The sequence below is a fragment of the Chiloscyllium punctatum genome, chromosome 13 (genome assembly GCF_047496795.1).
Source record: "Chiloscyllium punctatum isolate Juve2018m chromosome 13, sChiPun1.3, whole genome shotgun sequence".
Classification (NCBI taxonomy): domain Eukaryota; kingdom Metazoa; phylum Chordata; class Chondrichthyes; order Orectolobiformes; family Hemiscylliidae; genus Chiloscyllium; species Chiloscyllium punctatum.
In genome coordinates, this window is record NC_092751.1 from 31,350,081 (window position 1) to 31,371,277 (window position 21,197).

General features: G+C 57.6%; 1 long non-coding RNA gene across 1 annotated transcript in view; it reads right to left on the bottom strand.

Moving 5' to 3' along the window:
* Positions 1 to 1,858: 1,858 nt before the first annotated feature.
* The window catches only part of LOC140484490 (uncharacterized), a 70,940-nt gene continuing 51,601 nt past the window's right edge, over positions 1,859 to 21,197 (bottom strand). Inside the window, exon 3 of the long non-coding RNA XR_011962190.1 lies at positions 1,859 to 1,967. This is a non-coding gene — a long non-coding RNA (uncharacterized lncRNA). The remainder of the gene's footprint in view (positions 1,968 to 21,197) is intronic.

A 21,197-nucleotide genomic window follows, 5' to 3' on the forward strand; every position in this document is an offset into this window, starting at 1 on the left:
CACAGTCCTACATGCTGGGAGGGAAAAAGCTCCTGGTTTACAGATCAATGTACTGGGGTGGGGTACACAGTCCTACATGCTGGGAGGGTAACTGCTCCTGGGTTACAGATCAATGCACTGGGGTGGGGTACACAGTCCTACATGCTGGGAGGGTAACTGCTCCTGGGTTACAGATCAATGTACTGGGGTGGTGTACACAGTCCTACATGCCGGGAGGGTAACTGCTCCTGGGTTACAGATCAATGTACTGGGGTGGGGTACACAGTCCTACATGCTGGGAGGGTAACTGCTCCTGGGTTACAGATCAATGTACTGGGGTGGGGTACACAGTCCTACATGCTGGGTGGGTAACTGCGCCTGGTTTACAGATCAATGTCCTGGGGTGGTGTACACAGTCCTACATGCTGGGAGGGTAACTGCTCCTGGGTTACAGATCAATGCACTGGGGTGGGGTACACAGTCCTACATGCTGGGAGGGTACCTGCTCCTGGGTTACAGATCAATGCACTGGGGTGGGGTACACAGTCCTACATGCTGGGAGGGTAACTGCTCCTGTGTTACAGATCAATATACTGGGGTGGGGTACACAGTCCTACATGCTGGGATGGTAACTGCTCCTGGGTTACAGATCAATGCACTGGGGTGGGGTACACAGTCCTACATGCTGGGAGGGTAAGTGCTCCTGGGTTACAGATCAATGTACTGGGGTGGGGTACACAGTCCTACATGCTGGGAGGGTAACTGCTCCTGTGTTACAGATTAATTCCCGGGCGATCACTGCACATCCTGCTGTGCTGGTCAGACTATCTGCGGTTATTAGAGAATGCAATGATGTGGTCAGTGCAGCTCCCCACGCTGGATGGATATGTTGCCTTTGCACAGTACATCATGTTGGTGGGGTGGATAGGGGGTAAGGTCATGGACAGGTCAAGGAATTCCTCGGAACGTTCTGTCCCCGACATTCTATAACTGACATTCGCCGGAACGTTCTGTCCCTGACATTCTATAACTGCCATTCCCCGGAACGTTCTGTCCCTGACATTCTATAACTGCCATTCCCTGGAACGTTCTGTCCCCGACGTTCTATAACTGACATTCCCTGGAACGTTCTGTCCCTGATATTGTTTGTGAACGGCCGGACGTCAGTGAATTGAACAAACGATAAGATCCCGAGGGAAGAGATCCCGTTCCAGGGAGAAGGAGACACTGTTCCGAAGGTCCCTCAGGCAGTTAAAGGGGTGAATACGTTTTCCCTGCGTTTACATTTCTCCACGACACAGGATCGACCACAATTTAGACCAAAATACAGGAATTCCCAAACTCCGTTTGTCTTCAGGAACCTGGGAGAGAATCCTTCAGGACAGCAGCGTTTCCACCCTCCGTATTAGGAACTCGGAAGGAGTGACCTGTGTCTGCTCTCGAGAGATCGAGTGTGTGGGAATGTTCTAGAAACCATCTGTCCTTATGGATGTGTCTCTGTGTGTTTGGGGAGGGAGGGTTTCTTGTGGTTTATGTCACATTTTTGTCAGTAATTCCGACCTTCCCATTTGTTATTCCAGCTCCAATTATTTTAATAAATCCCTGAATACAGGGACACATTTGAAAATCTCACTGGGTCCCCGATCAAACGGGTCCCTTTGCCTCCAGGCTGATGGATAATGGGTTTGTTTTCCTTCCTCACAGTTAATGTAGTGACCATCTACGTCCTGCTTTATAAAGATTGTGGATTGTCTCCATGTGTCAGACGTTACCTGGGGGCCATGGCAGCGGCGGATCTCCTGGTCATTATCCTCGACCTGATTCTGATACACATTCCCATTGTTTATTGGGAACAGTTTTATTTCCTGAGGGACTCCGTCCCCGTGTGTAATATCCACGCCGTCCTGCTTTATGCAGCCACTGACTGCTCTGTCTGGTTCGCCGTCACTTTCACCTTTGATCGGTTTGTGGCCATTTGTTGCCAGAAGCTGAAAAGTAAATATTGCAGTGAGAAAACAGCGGCTGTGGTTCTGGGAGCAGTGACTGTGCTGAGCTGTTTAAAGAACATTTTCTGGTATTTTATGTTCGAGGCTCGGTATCGGCTGGTGAACCTCCCCTGGTTTTGTGATCTAACAGACGCTGTTCTATTCTCCAGTGTCTGGGTCACAATCGAGTTCCTCCACCACATTCTAACCCCGTGTGTCCCATTTCTCCTGATTCTGCTGCTCAATGTTCTCACCGTCAGACACATTTTAGTGACCAGCAGAGCCCGCAGGAGACTCCGGGCTCACACCAATGGGGACGCTCAGTCTGACACTGAAATGAGACACCGCAAAAAATCCATCATTTTACTGTTTGTGATCTCGGCCAATTTCATCCTGTTATGGTCAACGTTAATGCTGTTTTGTATATGGAGACGGTTGTGGATGATTGGGTATCGGTCTGTGTATCTCCATTGGTTTGTACAGGAATTGGGCTTCATGCTGCAGCTCCTCAGTTGCTGCACAAACACCGCGATTTATGCCGTGACCCAGACTAAGTTCAGGCAGCAGCTGAAGAATGTGCTGAAATATCCCTTCACCCAAATCCATCCATCCATCAAATTCCCTCATTAATCACACCATCCGGGATTTTCTCATTTCAGTTCAGTGTTTCAGCGATGGAGCAGCCTGTCGCTATGGTAACAGACTGAGGGTAGCGCTGGTTTGTCCATCCTTATCCCACAGGGGGGTTACAGGGAAACATTTCAATGTTTCTCACAACTCAGGGGCCAGTGAGAAAAGGCACCATCCCACTGACTGTATCCATCACTTCCATTTGTAACCAATAAAAATGTTGATTAAAGCGTGCCGAGCAGCAGGGTGATCGATGTTGTTGTGTGTCTTTGTGTTGGAGAAGCTGAGCTGGAGAGAGACCGACTCAGCCCCAAGTCCTAGTCCTCAGGGAAGGGGAGGGCACCGCGCCCTGAGCTCAGGAGCTGGGTTTAACTCCCTCTATCCCCCCAATCCAACCTCGCCTCCCCATTTCCTCTCTTCCTCCTCAATTCTCTCCCTCTCTCTCTTCCACCACCTCTCCTCTTCATTCTCCCTCATCCCCCTCTCTCACACAAACCCCCAAAACAGGTTTCTTCACCTGTCTCCATTCTTCCCTCTCCCCCTCCCCCTCACTCCCTCTCTCTTTTGCTGCCTCTGCCTCCCTTCTGCAATTCCATCTCTACCATATTCCACCCCCCCTCGTCCCATATCCCATCCCCACCATCGCACACGCAGCCTCACCACCAATACCCCAGTCTCTGGGTCAGAGGGGAAGGGATGGACCAGGGAGACAGTGTGTGGCAGATAGACAGGGAGGGAGGGAGAGAGATTCAGCCGAATAGAAACGGAAGGAGGTGGAGAGAGAGAGAGTCACCAAGGAAGCGGGATCGAGAGTGGGAGAAGGTGGAGAGAGAGTGAGGGGCAGGGAGAGAGAGGGGCAAGAGAGAGATAGGTTGAGGAAAAGAAAGAGAGATACACGGGAGGAGATAATGAGAGTGAGGGTTGGGAGAGAGAGAGAGTGGGCGAGAGAAAGGGTGAGACTGAGAGAGGGGTGAGGGAGGGGGCAAGAGAGAAAGGGAGAGAGAGAGAGAGATTGGACGAGAGAGAGAGACGGACGAGAGACAGAGCGAGGGCGAGAGAGAGAAATGGTGAGAGAGAGCAAGGGCAAGAAGGAGAGAGGAGTGTGTGGGGGGGTGGTCGTGAGAGAGAAGGGAAAGAGAGAGAGAGGGTGAGAGCGAGCGTGAGGGGCAAGAGAGGAGGAGACAGAGAGAGAGACGGAGGGAGGGAGGAACTGGGTGAGAGAGAGAGTGGGAGAGAGTGAGCAAGAGAAAGATCGAGGGGGGTGAGAGAGAGAGAGAGACGGGCGAGAGAGAGCGACAGGGAGAGGGGTGACAGAGGAGAAGAGGTTGCGAGAGCGAGAGAGAGGGGATGAGAGAGCGGGAATAAGGGAGAGACGGGGGGAGAATGAGAGAGAGGGGGCTAGTGAGTGACAGAGATGAGAGAGAGTGGGTGTGAAAGAGAGAGACGGAGAGAGAGGGGGTAGAGAGAGAGAGGAGGCATGAGCGGGAGGGAGGGTCGAGAGAGACAGAGAGAGAGAGGGAGAGCGAGAAAGAGAGAGAGAGATGAGAAAGGGCGACGGGGTTGAGAGAGGAAGAGAGGGTGCGAGAGCGAGACTGAGATGGGATGAGAGCGCAAAGGAGGGAGAGATGTGTCGAGAGAGAGAGGGCAAGAGTGATAGAGGGGAGTGAGAGATGGCGACAGGGAGAGGATGACAGAAAGAGAAGCCATAATGAGAGAAAGAGTCGCAGAGAGATGAGGGAAGGAGGTGAGCAAGGGGAAGAGAGTGTGCACGAGACAGACAGCGAGAGAAAGAGGGGCCGAGAGAGAGAGAGGTCAAGATGGAGGGAGAGAGGGGGCAGATACGAGAGAGAGTGCGAGAGAGAGAGGGAGAGAGATGGTCGAGAGAGAGAGGATTGATAGAGAGAGAGAGAAGGGGGCGGGATAGAGAGAGAGGGCTACAGAGAAAGAGAGGGGGGGAGTGAGAGAGAGAGGCCGCGAGAGAGGGAGAGGGAGCGAGAGATAGGGGAGAGCGAGATGGAGAAATGGGGCAAGTGAGAGGTAGAGAGATGACAGAGAGAGAGAGAGGAGGCAGAGACGGAGGGAAGGCCATAAGAGACAGAGAGAGAGAGACAGACAGAGACAGAGAAAGAGGGGCGAGGCAAGAGTGAATGAGGAAGACAGTGGTGAGAGAGAGAGAACAGACAGGGGCCAAATAAAGAGAGGTGCGAATGAGAGAGGGGCGAGAGAGAGGGGGGGGGGGTGATAGACAGAGGGATAAAGAGAGAGAGGGAGAGAGCGAGAGAGGGAGAACGTGAGAGAGAACGAGAGAGAGAGAGAACGAGAGAGAAAGAGAACGAAAGAGAACGAGAGAGAACAAGAGAGAGGGAGAAAGGTGCAAGAGAGAGGGAAAGAAGGGGCAGATATGAGAGAGAGAGTGAGAGAGCAAGAGAGAGGAGAGAGCGAGGGAGGGAGACAGGGAGACAGGGAGAGAGTGAGCGAAAGATAGGAAGAGAGGGGCGAGAGAGGGGCGACAGAGAGAGAGAGCGAGGGGGAGAGAACGAGCGGGAGAGAGAGAGGGAGAGAGAGGGGAGAGACTGCGAGGGGGGAAAGGGAGATGGACACAGAGAGAGAAAGCACGAGCAAGTGAGAGAGGGAGAGCGAGAAACAGAGACGGGGAGAGCAAGAGAGAGGAGGGCAGAGCGAGAGATGTGAGCAAGCTAGAGACAGAGTGATGAGAAAGAGGGTTGCGAGAGAGAGAGGAGGTGAGGGAGGGAGGACTGGGAGAGATAAGGAAAGAGAGAGAGAGAGCAACAGACAGACATAGAGATAGATAGAGTAAGAGTGAGAAAGAAGAGGTGAGAGAGGGAGGGAGGACTGAGAGAGAGGAAGAGAGAGAAAGACAGACAGACAGACAGAGCACGAGTGAGTGAGCGAGAGAGAGAGTGAGATGAGAGAGAGAGGGGTGCAAGAGAGAGGGAGAGAGAGAGCGTGAGAGACGGTGAGAGAACATGAGAGAGAGAGGAAGAGTGAGAGAGAGATAGGAAGAGTAAGAGAGAGAGAATGCAAGTGTGGGAGGGGGACAGAGAGAGGGATAGAGAGAGAGAAAGTGGGAGAGAGAGGGACAGCAAAAGAGAGGGGAGGCGAACGAGAGACAGAGGGATGAAAGAGAGGGGCACGAGAGAGACAGAGGAGGCAAGAGAGGGAGGGAGAGCTGAGAGAGAGAGAGACAGACAGTGTGACAGAGAGAGGCAATGAGAGGGGGAGAGAGATGGGACGATGGGGGGAAGGGAGGGGGACGACGGGGGGAGAGATGGAGACGATGGGGGGAGAGAGAGGAAATGATGGGGGAGAGAGAGGGGAAAGAGAGGGAGAGAGAGGAGATGATGGGAGAGAGAGACGGGTCGATGGGAGAGAGAGAGAGAGAGGACGAGAGAGGGAGAGAGAGGGGATGATGGGGAGAGAGGGGGGACGGTGGGGGGTGAGAGAGGGGACGAGAGAGGGAGAGAGAGGGGGAAAGTGTGGGGACGAGAAGGGGGAGGTAGCAGACGAGAGGGTGAGAGAGAGGGGGAAAGAGCGGGGATGAGAGAGGGGAGAGAGAGGGGATGAGATGGGGAGAGAGAGAGGACGAGAGAGGTGAGAGTGAGGGGAGAGAGAGGTGACAAGAGGGTGGAATGAGGGGATGAGAGGGGGGAGAGAGGGGACGAGAGAGGGGGGAGAGAGGGGACGAGAGAGGGAGAGATAGGGGGAACGAGAGAGGGAGAGAGAGGGGGCGAGAGAGGGAGAGAGAGGGAACAAGAGATGGAGAGAGAGGGGAAGACAGAGGGGGAGAGAGATTATGAGAGGGGGCGAGTGAAAGAGAGGAGGGGAGAGAGGGGACAAGAGGAGAGAGAGGGGACGATGGGGGAGGGGGGTGAGCGGGGGAGAGAGGGGGAGTGAGAGGGTTAGAGAGGTGGAACAAGAAGGGGAGAGACAGGACGAGTGTGGAGAGAGAATGGACGAGAGAGGGAGAGAGAGGGGAGGAGAGAGGGGAGGAGAGAGGGAGAGAGGGGACGAGAGCGGAGAGAGTGGGGACGGGGGTGAGAGAGAAGGGATTATGGGGGAGAGAGAGGGGACGATAGGGAAGAGAGAGGGGACAATGGGGGTAGAGAGAGGGGAGAGAGAGGGGGAGAGGGGGGCAGAGAGGGGATGATGGGGGAGAGAGAGGGGACGAGAGAGGGAGAGAGGGAGAGAGAGAGGGGACGAGAGAGGTGAGAGGGAGGGGAGAGAGAGGGAGAGAGGGGAGAGAGGTGATGAGAGGGGGGAGTGAGGTGACGAGAGGGGGAGAGAGAGGAGACGATGGGGGGAGAGAGGTGGAGTGAGAGGGGGAGGGGGGGAGAGAGAGTGTCAGAGAGATGGGACAAGAGGGGGAGACAGACAGGATTAGGGGGAGAGAGAGAAGACGAGAGACGTAGAGAGAGGGGACGAAAGCGGGAGGGGGGACAGGGGTGAGAGAGAAGGTACGAGAGGGAGAGAGAGTGGACAATGGGGGTAGAAAGAGGGGAGAGAGAGGAGGAGAGAGGGGGCAGAGAGGGGATGATGGGGGTAGAGAGAGGGGACAAGAGAGGGAGAAAGGGGGAGAGAGAGGGGATGAGAGAGGTGATAGGGCCGAGAGAGAGACGGAGTGGGGGAAGAGAGAGGGGAGAGAGGTGATAAGAGGGGGAGAGAGAGGGGACGATGGGGGGAGAGGGGGGCAGTGAGGGGGGAGAGAGGGGCGAGGGAGAGGCCAAGAGAGGTGGGACAAGAGGGGGAGAACGAGAGGACGAGATAAGGTGGAGAGATAAGGGACGAGACAGGGAAACAGAGGGGAGGGAGAGAGAGGGGAGGAGAGAGGGAGAGAGGGGAGGGGGGATGGGGGTGAGAGAGAAGGGTCAATGGGGGGAAGAGAGGGGACAAGAGGGGGAGAAAGAGGGGTCGAGAGAGGGAGAGAGTTGGGAGGATGGGGGAGAGAGGGGGGGGTGATGGAGGGAGAGAGGGGACGAGAGGTGGAGAGAGCGGGTATGATGGGGGTGACGGGGAGGGACAGCGAGACTGAGGGGACGAGAGAGGGAGAGAGAGAGGGGGAGGGAGAGGCGACAAGAGAGGGGAGAGAGATTGGATGCGAGGGGGAGAGAGGGGACGAGAGAGGGGAGAGAGAGGTGACGGACGTGAGGGGGAGTGAGAGTGAACGAGAGAGAGAGGGGAAGAGAGAGGGGTAGAGAGGTGATGAGAGGGGCGAGCCTGGGGACGAGAGGGGGGAGAGAGAGGGGACAAGAGAAGGAGAGAGAGGGGACGATGGGGGGAGAGTGGAGGAGTGAGAGGCGGAGAGAGGGGTGAGGGAGAGGGTAACAGAAGTGGGACAAGAGGGGAGCGAGAGGAGGAGGGTGGAGAGAGAGGAATGAGAGAGGGAGAGAGGGGAGGGAGAGAGAGGGGAGGAGAGAGGGAGGGAGACGGGGCGAGAGAGTGAGAGAGAGGGAACAAGAGAGGGAGAGAGAGGGGAAGACAGAGTGGGAGAGAGATTATGAGAGGGGGCGAGCGGAAGAGAGGAGGGGAGAGAGGGCACAAGAGGAGAGAGAGGGGACGATGGGGAGAGGGGGCTGATCGGGTGAAAGAGGGGGAGAGAGAGTGTAAGAGAGATGTGACAAGAGGGGGAGAGAGAGGACGAGTGTGGAGAGAGAGGGGGACGAGAGAGGGAGAGAGAGGGGAGGAGAGAGAGGGGAGGAGAGAAGGAGAGAGGGGACGAGAGGGGAGAGAGTGGCGACGGGGGTGAGAGAGAAGGGATGATAGGGGGAGAGAGAGGGGACGATGGGGAAGAGAGAGGGGACGATGGGGGTAGAGAGAGGGGAGAGAAAGGGGAAGAGAGGGGATGATGGGGGAGAGAGAGGGGATAAGAGAGGGAGAGAGAGAGAGAGGGTACGAGAGAGGTGAGAAGGAGGGGAGAGAGAGGGAGAGAGGGGAGAGTGGTGATGAGAGGGAGGGAGTGAGGGGACGAGAGGGGGAGAGAGAGGAGACGATGGGAGGAGAGAGTTGGAGTGAGAGGGGGAGGGGGGAGAGAGAGTGTAAGAGAGATGGGACAAGAGGGGGAGACAGAAAGGATGAGGGGGGGAATGAGAGGGGATGAGAGAGGTAGAGAGAGGGGACAAGGGAGGGAGAGGGGGGATGGGGGTGAGAGAGAAGGTCCGAGGGGGGGGGGGGAGAGAGGGGACGATGGGGGAGAGAGACGGGTCGATGGGGGCACGGGGGAGAGAGAGAGGGAGAGAGAGGGGCCCATGGGGGTGAGAGAGAGGGGACAAGAGAGGAGAGAGAGAGGGAAGAGAGAGGTGACGAGGGGGGGAGAGAGAGGGTAAGAGAGGTGGAACAACAGGGGGAGAGATAGAGGACGAGTGTGGAGAGAGATGGGACGAGAGACGGAGAGAAGGGGGAGGGAGAGACGGTGGATGAGAGAGGGGGAGGGGAGAGAGGGCACAAGAGGAGAGAGAGGGGACGATGTGGGAGAGGGGGGATGAGCGGGGGAGAGAGGGGGAGAGAGAGGTTAAGAGAGATTGGACAAGAGGGGGAGAGAGAGGACGAGTGTGGAGAGAGAGGGGACGAGAGAGGGAGAGAGAGGGGAGGAGAGAGAGGGGAGGAGAGAGGGAGAGAGGGAACGAGAGGGGAGAGAGAGGGGATGGGGGTGAGAGAGAAGGGATGTCAGGGAGAGAGAGAGGGGACGATGGGGAAGAGAGAAGGGACGATGGGGGTAGAGAGAGGGGAGAGAGAGTGGGATAGAGGGGGCAGAGAGGGGATGATGGGGGGAGAGAGAGGGGACAAGAGGGGGGAGAGAGGGAACGAGAGAGGGAGAGGGGGGGAAGAGCGGGGACGAGAGAATGGAGAGAGAGGGGAGAGAGAGGGGACGAGATGGGGAGAGAGAGAGAAAGAGAGAGGTGAGACAGAGGGGCGAGAGAGGTGACGAGAGGGGCAGAATGAGGGGACGAGGGGGGAGAGAGGGGACGAGAGAGGGGGAGAGAGGGGATGATGGGGGGAGAGAGGGGAGTGAGGGGGGAGAGAGGGGTGAGAGAGAGGCCAAGAGAGGTGGGACAAGAGGGGGAGAGCGAGAGAACGAGGGTGGAGAGAGAAGGGATGAGAGAAGGAAACAGAGGGGAGGGAGAGAGAGGGGAGGGGAGAGGGAGAGCGGGGGACGAGAGGGGAGGAGGGATGGGGTTGAGAGAGAAGGGTCGATGGGGGAGAGAGAGGGGACGAGAGGGGGAGAAAGAGGGGTCAAGAGAGGGAGAGAGATGGGAGGATGGGGGAGAGAGAGAGGGGATGATGGGGAGAAGAGAAGGGACGAGAGGTGGAGAGAGCAGGGACGATGGGGGTGACGGGGAGAGAGAGGGAGACTGAGTGGACGAGAGAGGGAGAGAGAGAGGGGGAGGGAGAGAGGACGAGAGAGGGGAGAGAGAGGTGACGTGAGGGGGAGAGAGAGTGGACAAGAGAGAGATGGGAAGAGAGAGGGGGAGAGAGGTGATGATACAGGGGAGCGTGGGGATGAGAGGGGGGAGAGAGAGGGGACGAGAGAAGGAGAGAGAGGGGATGATGGGGGGAGAGTGGAGGAGTGAGAGGCGGAGAGAGGGGGAGGGAGAGGGTAATAGAAGTGGGAATAGAGGGGGAGCGAGAGGAGGAGGGTGGAGAGAGAGGAATGACAGAGGGAGAGAGGGGCGGGAGAGAGAGGGGAGGAGAGAGGGAGGGAGACGGGGCGAGAGAGGGAGAGAGTGGACGGGTGTGAGAGAGAAGGGACGATAGGGGGAGAGGGAGGGGACGAGAGGTGGAGAGAGAGGGGAGGAGAAGGGGAGAGAGAGGGGATGATGTGGAAGAGAGAGGGGACGAGAGGGGGAAAGAGAGGGAGGATGGGGGTGATGTGGAGAGAGAGGGGACGAAAGAGGGAGAGAGAGGGGTAGGAAAAGGGGACGAGAGAGGGGAGAGAGAGAGGATGAGAGGGGGAGAGAGGGGACGAGAGAGAGGAGAGAGAGGTGACATGAGGGGGAGAGAGCGGAGACGAGACATAGAGAGGGGGAAAGTTGTGGGGGAGAGAGGTGATGGGGGAGCGAGGGGAAGAGAGGAGGGGAGAGAGTCGACGTTGGGGGGATAGTGGGGGAGTGAGAGGGGGAGAGTGGAGGGACAGAGAGGGTACGAGAGGTGGGACAAGAGGGGGAGAGTGCGAGGACGAGGGTGGAGAGAGAGGGTCCAGAGAGGGAGAGAAAGGTGAGGGAGAGAGAGGGTAGGAGAGAGGTGAGAGAGAGGTGACGAGAAGGGAGAGAGTGAACGGGTGTGAGAGAGAAGGGACGATAGGGGGAGAGAGAGGGGACGAGAGTGGGAGAGAGAGGGGAGGATGGGATAGAGACAAGTGATGATGGGGGTCAGAGAGGGGATGAGAGGGGAAGAGCGCAGGGACGATGGGGGTGACGGGGAGAGAGAAGGAGAGAGCAGGGACGAGAGAGGGGGAGAGAGGGGATGAGAGGGGGAGAGAGAGGACGAGAGAGGGGAGAGAGGTGACATGAGGAGGAGAGAGAGAGAGAGGGGGGAAGAGTGGGGGGAGCAGGTGATGAGAGGGGGAGCGAGCAGACGAGAGGGGGAAAGAGAGGGGACGAGAGAAGGAGAGAGAGGGGATGATGGGGGAGAGAGGGGAGTGAGAGGGGGAGAGAGGGGTGAGAGAGAGGGTAATAGATGTGGGACAAGAGGGGGGAGAGAGAGGAAGAATGTGGAGAGAGAGGGGTCGATGGGGGAGAGGGGGGAGTGAGAAGGGGCGAGAGGGGGGAGAGAGGATAAGAGAGGTGGGACAAGAGGGGGAGAGAGAGGACGAGTGTGGAGAGAGATGGGACGAGAGAGGGAGAGGGGGGAGGGAGAGAGAGGGGAGGAGAGAGGGGGAGAGAGGGGAGGGAGAGGGAGGGGAGGAGAGAGGGAGAGAGACGGGACAAGGGGGGAGAGGGGGGATGGGGGTGAGAGAGAATGGACGATAGGGGATGAGAGACGGGACGATGGGGAAGAGAGACCGGCGATGGGGGGAAAGAGAGGGCATGACAGGGGGAGAGAGGTGATGAGAGAGGGAGTGAGAGTGGACGATGGGGGTAGAGAGAGGAGAGAGAGAGGGGGAGAGAGGGGGCAAAGAAGGATGATGGCGGAAGAGAAAGGGGACGAGAGAGGGAGAAAGGGGGAGAGAGGGGGGACGGCAGAGGTGATAGGGAGGAGAGAGAGATGGAGAGAGAGGAAGAGAGAGGGCAGAGAGGAGATGAGAGGGGGTAGTGAGGGGACGAGAGGGGGAGAGAGAGGGGACGATGGGCGGAGGGGGGCAGAGAGTGGGGAGAAAGGGGCGAGAGAGAGGGCAAGAGAGGTGGGACAAGAGGAGGAGAGAGAGAGGATGAGGGTGGAGAGAGAAGTTACGAGAGAGGGAAAGAGAGGGGAGGGAGAGAAAGGGGAGGAGAGAGGGAGAGAGAGGAGACGCGATGGGAGGGTGGGGATGGGTGTGAGAGAGAAGGGTCGGTGAGGGAAGAGAGAGGGGACGAGAGGGTGAGAGAGAGGGGTTGTGAGAGGGAGAGAGATGGGAGGATGGGGGAGAGAGAGGGGATGATGGGGCAGAGTGAGTGGACGAGAGGTGGAGAGAGCGGGGACGATGGGGGTGACGGGGAGAGAGAGGGAGACAGAGGGGACGGGAGAGGGCGAGAGAGCGGGAGGGAGAGGGGAGAGAGATTGGATGAGGGAGTGAGAAGGGACGAGAAAGGGGAGAGAGAGTTGACATGAGTGGAGAGAGAGTGGTCGAGAGAGAGAGGGGAAGAGAGAGGGGGAGAGAGGTGATGAGAGGGCGACGGGAGCGGAAGGGGGGTGAGAGAGAGAGGGGACGAGAGAAGGAGAGAGAGGGGGCGATGGGGGAAGATTGGAGGAGTGAGAGGCAGAGAGAGGGGGAGGGAGAGTGTAATAGAAGTGCGACAAGGGGGGGAGAGAGAGAGAGAGAGAGAGAGAGAGGACGAGGGTGGAGAGAGAGGATTGAGAGAGGGAGAGAGGTGATGAGAGAGAGAGGGAAGAGAGGGGGGAGCAGGTGATGAGAGGGGGAGCTAGTGGACGAGAGGGGGAGAGAGAGGGGACGAGAGAAGGAGAGGGGGGAGAGAGGGGGAGAGAGAGGCGCGATGTGGGGAGAGGGGGAGAGAGTGTGGAGAGTGAGGGGAGAGAGAGGGAGAGAGGGGAGAGAGAGTGACAGAGAGAAGCCAATGGGGGGAGAGAGAGGGAGAGAGAGGGGACGACTGGGGGTAAGAGAGGGCACGATGGGAAGAGAGAGGGTACAAGAGACGGGGAGAGAGGGGACAATGGGGGGAGACAGAGGGAGAGAGAGGGGACAATGGGGGAGAGAGAGGGCATGATGGGGGAGAGAGAAGGCACGAGAGAAGTGGAGAGAGGGAACGAGAGGGTGAGAGAGAGGGGACGATGGGGGCGAGAGAGAGTGAGAGAGAGGGGACGATGGGGTGAGAGAAAGGGGGCGAGAGAGAGAGAGAGAGAGAGGGGAGAGAGAGGGAGAGAGGGGGGACGGTGGGGGGAGAGAGGGGGACAAGAGAGAGAGTGAGAGGGGAGAGAGAGGATGAGAGGAGGGACGAAGGGGGAGAGAGAGGGGACAAAAGAGAGAGAGGGAGGGGACGAGAGGGGGAAAGATAGGGGAGACCGATGGGACGATGGGAGGAAAGTGAGGGGACGAGAGAGGGATAGAGAGGGGAGAGACAGGGAGGGAACGATAGGGGAGAGAGAGGGGATGAGAGAGGGGACGAGAGAAGGAGAGAGAGGGGACGATGGGGGGAGATAGAGGGGAGAGAGAGGGAGAGAGAGGGGACGATGTGTGGAGAGAGAGGGGATTTAGAGTGTAGAGAGAGGAGACGATGGGGGAGAGGGGGGGAGAGAGAGGGGAGAGAGAGAGGGGGAGAGTAACTGGGCGATGTGGAGAGAGAGAGGAGCGAGAGTGGCGAGAGAGGTGAGAGAGAGAGAGAGAGAGAGAGGGGATGAGAGTAGGGAGAGAGGGACGAGAGAGTGGAGAGAGAGGTGACGATGGGGGAGAGAGGGGGATGATGTCGGAGAGAGAGGGGACAAATGATGGGGAGAGGGGACGAGAGCGGGAGAGAGAGGGAACGATGGGGGAGAGTGAGGGAGGGAGAGTGGACGAGAGGGGGAGAGAGGGGACGAGAGCGGGAGAGAGAGGGGACGAGACAGGGGGAGAGAGAGGGGACGAGAGGTGGAAAGAGAGGGGATGAGAGAGGGAGAGAAAGGGGAGAGTGAGGGCAGAGAGATGGGAGAGGGGGGAAGATGGGGAGAGAGGGGAACGAGAGGAGAGAGAGGGGGAGGATGGGGGAGAGGAAGAGAGAGGGGGAGAGAGGAGACGATGGGGGTGAGACAGGGGATGAGAGAGGGAGAGAGGGGACGATGGAGGAGAGAGATGGAGAGAGATGGAGAGAGAAGGAAGAGAGGGAGAAAGAGGGGTTAATGGGGGAGAGACAAGAGGGTGAGAGAGTGGGGATAAGAGAGGGAGAGAGAGGGGACGAATGAGGGTGAGAGAGGGGACGATGGGGGCGAGAGAGGGAGAGAGGGGGGCGAGAGTGGTTATGAGAGAGGAAGAGAGAGGGGACGTTTGGGGGGGAGAGAGGGGACGAGAGTGGGGGAGAGAGAGGGTGATGAGAGAAGGAGAGAGAGAGAAAGAAAGGGGACGATATGGGGAGAGAGACGGAACGATACGGGGAGAGAGAGTAAGAGAGAGTGGGAGAGAGAGGGGATGAGAGAGGGAGAGAGGGAGGGACGAGGGGGAGAGAGAGAGAGAGAGAGAAAGGGAGAGAGAGGACAATGGGGGGGAGAGAGAGGGAGAGAGAGGGAAAGGGGGACGATATGGGGAGAGAGAGGGGATGAGGGAGGGACAGAGAGGGGACAATGGGGGGAGAGAGAGGGGACAAGGGAGGCAGAGAAAGGGAGAGAGAGGTAGAGAGAAGGGACGATACAGGGAGAGAGAGAGGATATGATGGGGGCGAGAGAGGGAGAGAGAGGTGGAGAGAGCGGGGATGAGAGAGAGAGAGAGGGGACGAGGGAGATGGGGGCGATGGGGGAGAGAGAGGGAACGTGAGGGGGAGAGAAAGGGGATGCGAGAGGGGGATGAGAAAGTGGACGAGAGAGGGGAAGAGACCGAGGGAGAGAGGGGGGAGAGAGAGGGGAGGAGAGGGTAGAGAGAGAGAACGAAGGAGGGAGAGAGAGGGGACAAGAGGGGGAGAGACAGGGGATGAGGGAGGGACAGAGAGGGGACAATGGGGGGAGAGAGAGGGGACGAGAGGGGAGATGAGACAGTGTGAGGGAGAGGGGACAATGAGGGAGAGAAAGGGGGAGCAAGAGAGGGGGAGATGGCGAGAGAGCAGATGAGCAAAAGAGGGAGACAATGACACAGGAAGAGCAAGAGAGAGATAGAGCAAGAGCGAGATAGAGCGACAGACGGGGATAAGTGAGAGAGAGGGGAGAAAGCGACAGAGGGTGCAAGTGAGAGCGAAGGGCTGGAGAGAGTGAGGGTGGTTCAGGTGAGAGTGAGAGAGAGTGGGAGAGAGTGAGAGGGGACGAGAGAGAGTGGGAGAGAGTGAGAGAGTGGGTGAAAGAGAGTGGGCGAGTGTAAGTGAGGGGGCAGAGGGAGAGTGTGGGTGAGAGTGAGAGAGTGGGCGAGGGTGAGAGTGGGAGAGAGTGAGAGTGGGTGAGAGAGAGTGGGCGAGAGAGAGAGAGTGTGTGAGAGAGAGAGAGAGAGAGACAGTGGGCGAGAGAGAGAGAGTGGGAGAGAGTAAGAGAGTGGGCGAGAGTGAGAGTGGGCGACAGAGGGTGTCAGCGAGAGAGAGTGGGGGTGAGAGAGAGAGGGCGAAAGAGAGAGTGAGCGAGGGAGAGAGAATGGGCGAAGAGAGAGAGTGGGCGGGAGAGAGAGTGGGCGAGAGAGAGAGTGGGCGAGAGAGAGAGTGGGCGAGAGAGAGTGGGTGAGGGAGAGTGGGTGAGGGAGAGAGTGAGCGAGAGAGAGAGTGGGCGAGAGAGAGAGAGTGGGTGAGAAAGAGTGTGTGAGAGAGAGAGTGAGCGAGAGAGATAGAGTGGGCGAGAGAGAGAGAGTGGGTGTGAGAGAGTGGGTGAGGGAGAGTGGGCGAGAGAGAGAGTTGGTGAGAGAGAGTGAGAGAGTGGGCGAGAGAGAGAGTGGGTGAGAGAGAGAGTGAGCGAGAGAGAGAGAGCAGGCGAGAGAGAGAGAGTGAGCGAGAGAGAGAGAGTGGGCGAGAGAGAGAGAGTGGGTGTGAGAGAGTGGGTGAGGGAGAGTGGGCGAGAGAGAGAGTTGGTGAGAGAGAGTGAGAGAGTGGGCGAGAGAGAGAGTGGGTGAGAGAGAGAGTGAGCGAGAGAGAGAGTGGGCGAGTGAGAGAGAGTGGGTGAGAAAGAGTGTGTGAGAGAGAGAGTGAGCGAGAGAGATAGAGTGGGCGAGAGAGAGAGTGAGCGAGAGAGGGAGAGCAGGCGAGAGAGACAGAGTGAGCGAGAGAGAGAGAGTGGGCGAGAGAGAGAGAGTGGGTGTGAGAGAGTGGGTGAGGGAGAGTGGGCGAGAGAGAGAGTTGGTGAGAGAGAGTGAGAGAGTGGGCGAGAGAGAGAGTGGGTGAGAGAGAGAGTGAGCGAGAGAGAGAGTGGGCGAGAGAGAGAGAGTGGGTGAGAAAGAGTGTGTGAGAGAGAGAGTGAGCGAGAGAGATAGAGTGGGCGAGAGAGAGAGTGAGCGAGAGAGAGAGAGTGGGCGAGAGAGAGAGAGTGGGTGTGAGAGAGTGGGCGAGAGAGAGAGTGAGCGAGAGAGATAGAGTGGGCGAGAGAGAGAGTGAGTGAGAGAGAGAGAGCAGGCGAGAGAGAGAGATGAGCGAGAGAGATAGAGTGGGCGAGAGAGAGAGCGAGTGAGAGAGAGAGCAGGCGAGAGAGAGAGAGTGGGTGTGAGAGAGTGGGCGAGAGAGAGAGTGAGCGAGAGAGATAGAGTGGGCGAGAGAGAGAGTGAGTGAGAGAGAGAGCAGGCGAGAGAGAGAGATGAGCGAGAGAGAGAGAGTGGGCGAGAGAGAGAGAGTGGGTGAGAGAGAGAGTGAGCGAGAGAGAGAGAGAGTGGGTGTGAGAGAGAGTGGGTGTGAGAGAGATATTGTGTGTGAGAGAGAGAGAGAGAGAGAGTGGCCCAGTGAGAGGGTGGCTGAGAGAGAGAGTGGGCGAGAGAGAGAGAGTGCGCGAGAGAGAGAGAGTAGTCGAGAGGGAGAGTGAGCGAGAGAGAGAGTGGGTGAGAGAGAGTGTGGGTGAGAGAGAGAGTGGGTGAGAGAGAGTGTGGGTGAGAGAGAGAGTGGGTGAGAGAGAGAGTGGGAGATAGAGAGAGTGAGTGAGAGAGAGAGCAGGCGAGAGAGAGAGTGAGCGAGAGATAGAGAGTGGGCGAGAGAGAGAGAGTGGACGAGAGAGTGTGGGCGAGAAAGAGAGCGAGCGAGAGAGAGAGAGGGTGAGAGAGAGAGTGGTCGAGAGAGAGAGAGTGGGCGAGAGAGAGAGTGGGCGAGAGAGAGAGAGTGGGTGAGAGAGAGAGTGGGCGAGGGAGAGAGTGGGTGTGAGAGAGTGGGCGAGAGAGAGAGTGGGTGAGAGAGAGATTGTGTGTGAGAGAGAGTGGGCGAGAGAGTGAGAGAGCGAGAGAGTGGGCGAGAGAGAGAGTGGGTGTGAGAGAGATATTGTGTGTGAGAGAGAGAGAGAGAGAGAGGCCCAGTGAGAGGGTGGCTGAGAGAGATAGTGGGCGAGAGAGAGAGAGTGCGCGAGAGAGAGAGAGTGGTCGAGAGGGAGAGTGAGCGAGAGAGAGAGTGGGTGAGAGAGAGTGTGGGTGAGAGAGAGAGTGGGTGAGAGAGAGTGTGGGTGAGAGAGAGAGTGGGTGAGAGAGAGAGTGGGAGATAGAGAGAGTGAGTGAGAGAGAGAGAGCAGGCGAGAGAGAGAGTGAGCGAGAGATAGAGAGTGGGCGAGAGAGAGAGAGTGGACGAGAGAGTGTGGGCGAGAAAGAGAGCGAGCGAGAGAGAGAGAGGGTGAGAGAGAGAGTGGTCGAGAGAGAGAGAGTGGACGAGAGAGAGAGTGGGCGAGAGAGAGAGAGTGGGCGAGGGAGAGAGTGGGTGTGAGAGAGTGGGCGAGAGAGAGAGTGGGTGAGAGAGAGAGTGTGTGTGAGAGAGAGTGGGCGAGAGAGTGAGAGAGCGAGAGAGTGGGCGAGAGAGAGAGTGGGTGAGAGAGAGAGTGGGCGAGGGAGAGAGTGGGTGAGAGAGAGTGTGTGTGAGAGAGAGTGTGTGAGAGAGAGAGAGTGGGCGAGAGAGAGAGTGGGTGAGAGAGAGTGTGGGTGAGAGAGAGAGTGGGTGAGAGAGAGTGTGGGTGAGAGAGAGAGTGGGTGAGAGAGAGAGTGGGTGAGAGAGAGTGTGGGTGAGAGAGAGTGTGGGTGAGAGAGAGTGTGGGTGAGAGAGAGTGGGTGAGAGAGAGTGTGGGTGAGAGAGAGAGTGGCTGAGAGAGAGAGTGGGTGAGAGAGAGTGTGTGAGAGAGAGAGAGTGGGCGAGAGAGAGAGAGAGTGGTCGAGAGGGAGAGTGAGCGAGAGAGAGAGTGGGTGTGAGAGAGAGAGAGAGAGAGTGGGCGAAAGAGAGAGTGGGTGAGAGAGAGAGTGAGCGAGAGAGAGAGTGGGCGAGAGAGAGAGAGTGGGTGAGAAAAAGTGTGTGAGAGAGAGAGTGAGCGAGAGATAGAGAGTGGGCGAGAGAGAGAGAGTGGGTGAGAGAGCGTGTGTGAGAGAGAGAGTGTGCGAGAAATAGAGTGGGCGCGAGAGAGAGAGTCGGCGAGAGAGAGTGTGGGCGAGAGAGAGAGTGGGCGAGGGAGAGAGTGGGTGTGAGAGAGTGGGTGAGAGAGAATGTGTGAGAGAGATAGAGTGAGCGAGAGAGAGAGTGGGTGAGAGAGAGAGTGGGTGTGAGAGAGAGAGAGAGAGAGAGTGGGCGAAAGAGAGAGTGGGTGTGAGAGAGAGTGGGTGAGAGAGAGTGGGAGATAGAGAGAGTGAGTGAGAGAGAGAGAGCAGGCGAGGGAGAGAGTGAGCGAGAGATAGAGAGTGGGTGAGAGAGCGTGTGTGAGAGAGAGAGTGTGCGAGAAAGAGAGTGGGCGAGAGAGAGAGTGGGCGAGGGAGAGAGTGGGTGTGAGAGAGTGGGTGAGAGAGAATGTGTGAGAGAGATAGAGTGAGAGAGAGAGTGGGTGAGAGGGAAAGTGGGTGAGAGAGAGAGTGAGCGAGAGAGAGCGAGTGGGTGAGAGAGAGAGTGGGCAAGAGAGAGAGTGAGTGAGAGAGAGACAGCAGGCGAGAGAGAGAGAGTGAGCGAGAGAGAGAGAGTGGGCGAGAGAGAGAGAGTGGGTGAGAAAGAGTGGGTGAGAGAGAGAGTGAGCGAGAGAGGGAGAGCAGGCGAGAGAGAGAGAGAGTGAGCGAGAGAGAGAGAGTGGTCGAGAAAGAGAGAGTGGGTGTGAGAGAGTGAGCGAGAGAGAGAGTGAGTGAGAGAGAGACAGCAGGCGAGAGAGAGAGAGTGAGCGAGAGAGAGAGAGTGGGCGAGAGAGAGAGAGTGGGTGAGAAAGAGTGGGTGAGAGAGAGAGTGAGCGAGAGAGGGAGAGCAGGCGAGAGAGAGAGAGAGTGAGCGAGAGAGAGAGAGTGGTCGAGAAAGAGAGAGTGGGTGTGAGAGAGTGAGCGAGAGAGAGAGTGAGTGAGAGAGAGAGCAGGCGAGAGAGAGAGAGTGAGCGAGAGAGAGAGTGAGCGAGAGAGAGTGGGTGTGAGAGAGAGTGGTCGAGAAAGAGAGAGTGGGCCAGAGAGAGAGAGAGAGTGAGAGAGAGTGTGGGTGAGAGAGAGAGAGTGGGCGCGAGAGAGAGATTGGGCGAGAGAGAGAGTGGGCGAGAGAGAGAGAGTGGGCGAGAGAGAGCAGGCGAGAGAGAGAGTGAGTGAGAGAGAGAGTGAGTGAGAGAGAGAGTGAGTGTGAGAGAGAGTGGACGAGAGAGAGAGAGTGTGCGAGAGAGAGAGAGCAGGCGAGAGAGAGAGTGAGTGAGAGAGAGTGAGTGAGAGAGAGTGGGCGAGAGAGAGAGAGTGGGCGAGAGAGAGAGAGTGGGCGAGAGAGAGAGTGGGTGTGAGAGAGAGTGGGCGAGAGAGAGAGTGGGCGAGAGAGAGAGAGTGGGCGAGAGAGAGAGTGGGTCAGAGAGAGAGAGTGGGTGAGAGAGAGAGTGGGTGAGAGAGAGAGTGGGCCAGAGAGAGAGAGTGGGTGAGAGAGAGAGTGTTTGAGAGAGAGTGTGTGAGAGAGAGAGAGTGGGCAAGAGAGAGAGAGTGGTCGAAAGGGAGAGTGGGTTAGAGAGAGAGTGAGCGAGAGAGAGAAAGTGGGTGAGAGAGAGAGTGAGCGAGAGAGAGAGTGGGCGAGAGAGAGAGTGGTTGAGAGAGAGAGAGAGTGGGCGAGAGTGAGAGTGGGCGAGAGAGAGAGAGTGGGCGAGAGAGAGTGTGGATGAGAGAGAGAGAGAGTGGGCGAGAGAGAGAGGGTGAGAGAGAGAGTGAGTTAGAGAGAGAGTGAGTGAGAGAGTGAGTGGGTGTGAGAGAGAGTGGACGAGAGAGAGAGTGGGCGAGAGAGAGAGTGGGTGAGAAAGAGAGAGTGGGCGAGAGAGAGTGTGGGTGAGAGAGAGAGTGGGCGAGAGAGAGAGTGGGTGAGAGAGAGTGTGGGTGAGAGAGAGTGTGGGTGAGAGAGAGTGTGGGTGAGAGAGAGTGGGTGAGAGAGAGTGTGGGTGAGAGAGAGAGTGGCTGAGAGAGAGAGTGGGTGAGAGAGAGTGTGTGAGAGAGAGAGAGTGGGCGAGAGAGAGAGAGAGTGGTCGAGAGGGAGAGTGAGCGAGAGAGAGAGTGGGTGTGAGAGAGAGAGAGAGAGAGTGGGCGAAAGAGAGAGTGGGTGAGAGAGAGAGTGAGCGAGAGAGAGAGTGGGCGAGAGAGAGAGAGTGGGTGAGAAAAAGTGTGTGAGAGAGAGAGTGAGCGAGAGATAGAGAGTGGGCGAGAGAGAGAGAGTGGGTGAGAGAGCGTGTGTGAGAGAGAGAGTGTGCGAGAAATAGAGTGGGCGCGAGAGAGAGAGTCGGCGAGAGAGAGTGTGGGCGAGAGAGAGAGTGGGCGAGGGAGAGAGTGGGTGTGAGAGAGTGGGTGAGAGAGAATGTGTGAGAGAGATAGAGTGAGCGAGAGAGAGAGTGGGTGAGAGAGAGAGTGGGTGTGAGAGAGAGAGAGAGAGAGAGTGGGCGAAAGAGAGAGTGGGTGTGAGAGAGAGTGGGTGAGAGAGAGTGGGAGATAGAGAGAGTGAGTGAGAGAGAGAGAGCAGGCGAGGGAGAGAGTGAGCGAGAGATAGAGAGTGGGTGAGAGAGCGTGTGTGAGAGAGAGAGTGTGCGAGAAAGAGAGTGGGCGAGAGAGAGAGTGGGCGAGGGAGAGAGTGGGTGTGAGAGAGTGGGTGAGAGAGAATGTGTGAGAGAGATAGAGTGAGAGAGAGAGTGGGTGAGAGGGAGAGTGGGTGAGAGAGAGAGTGAGCGAGAGAGAGCGAGTGGGTGAGAGAGAGAGTGGGC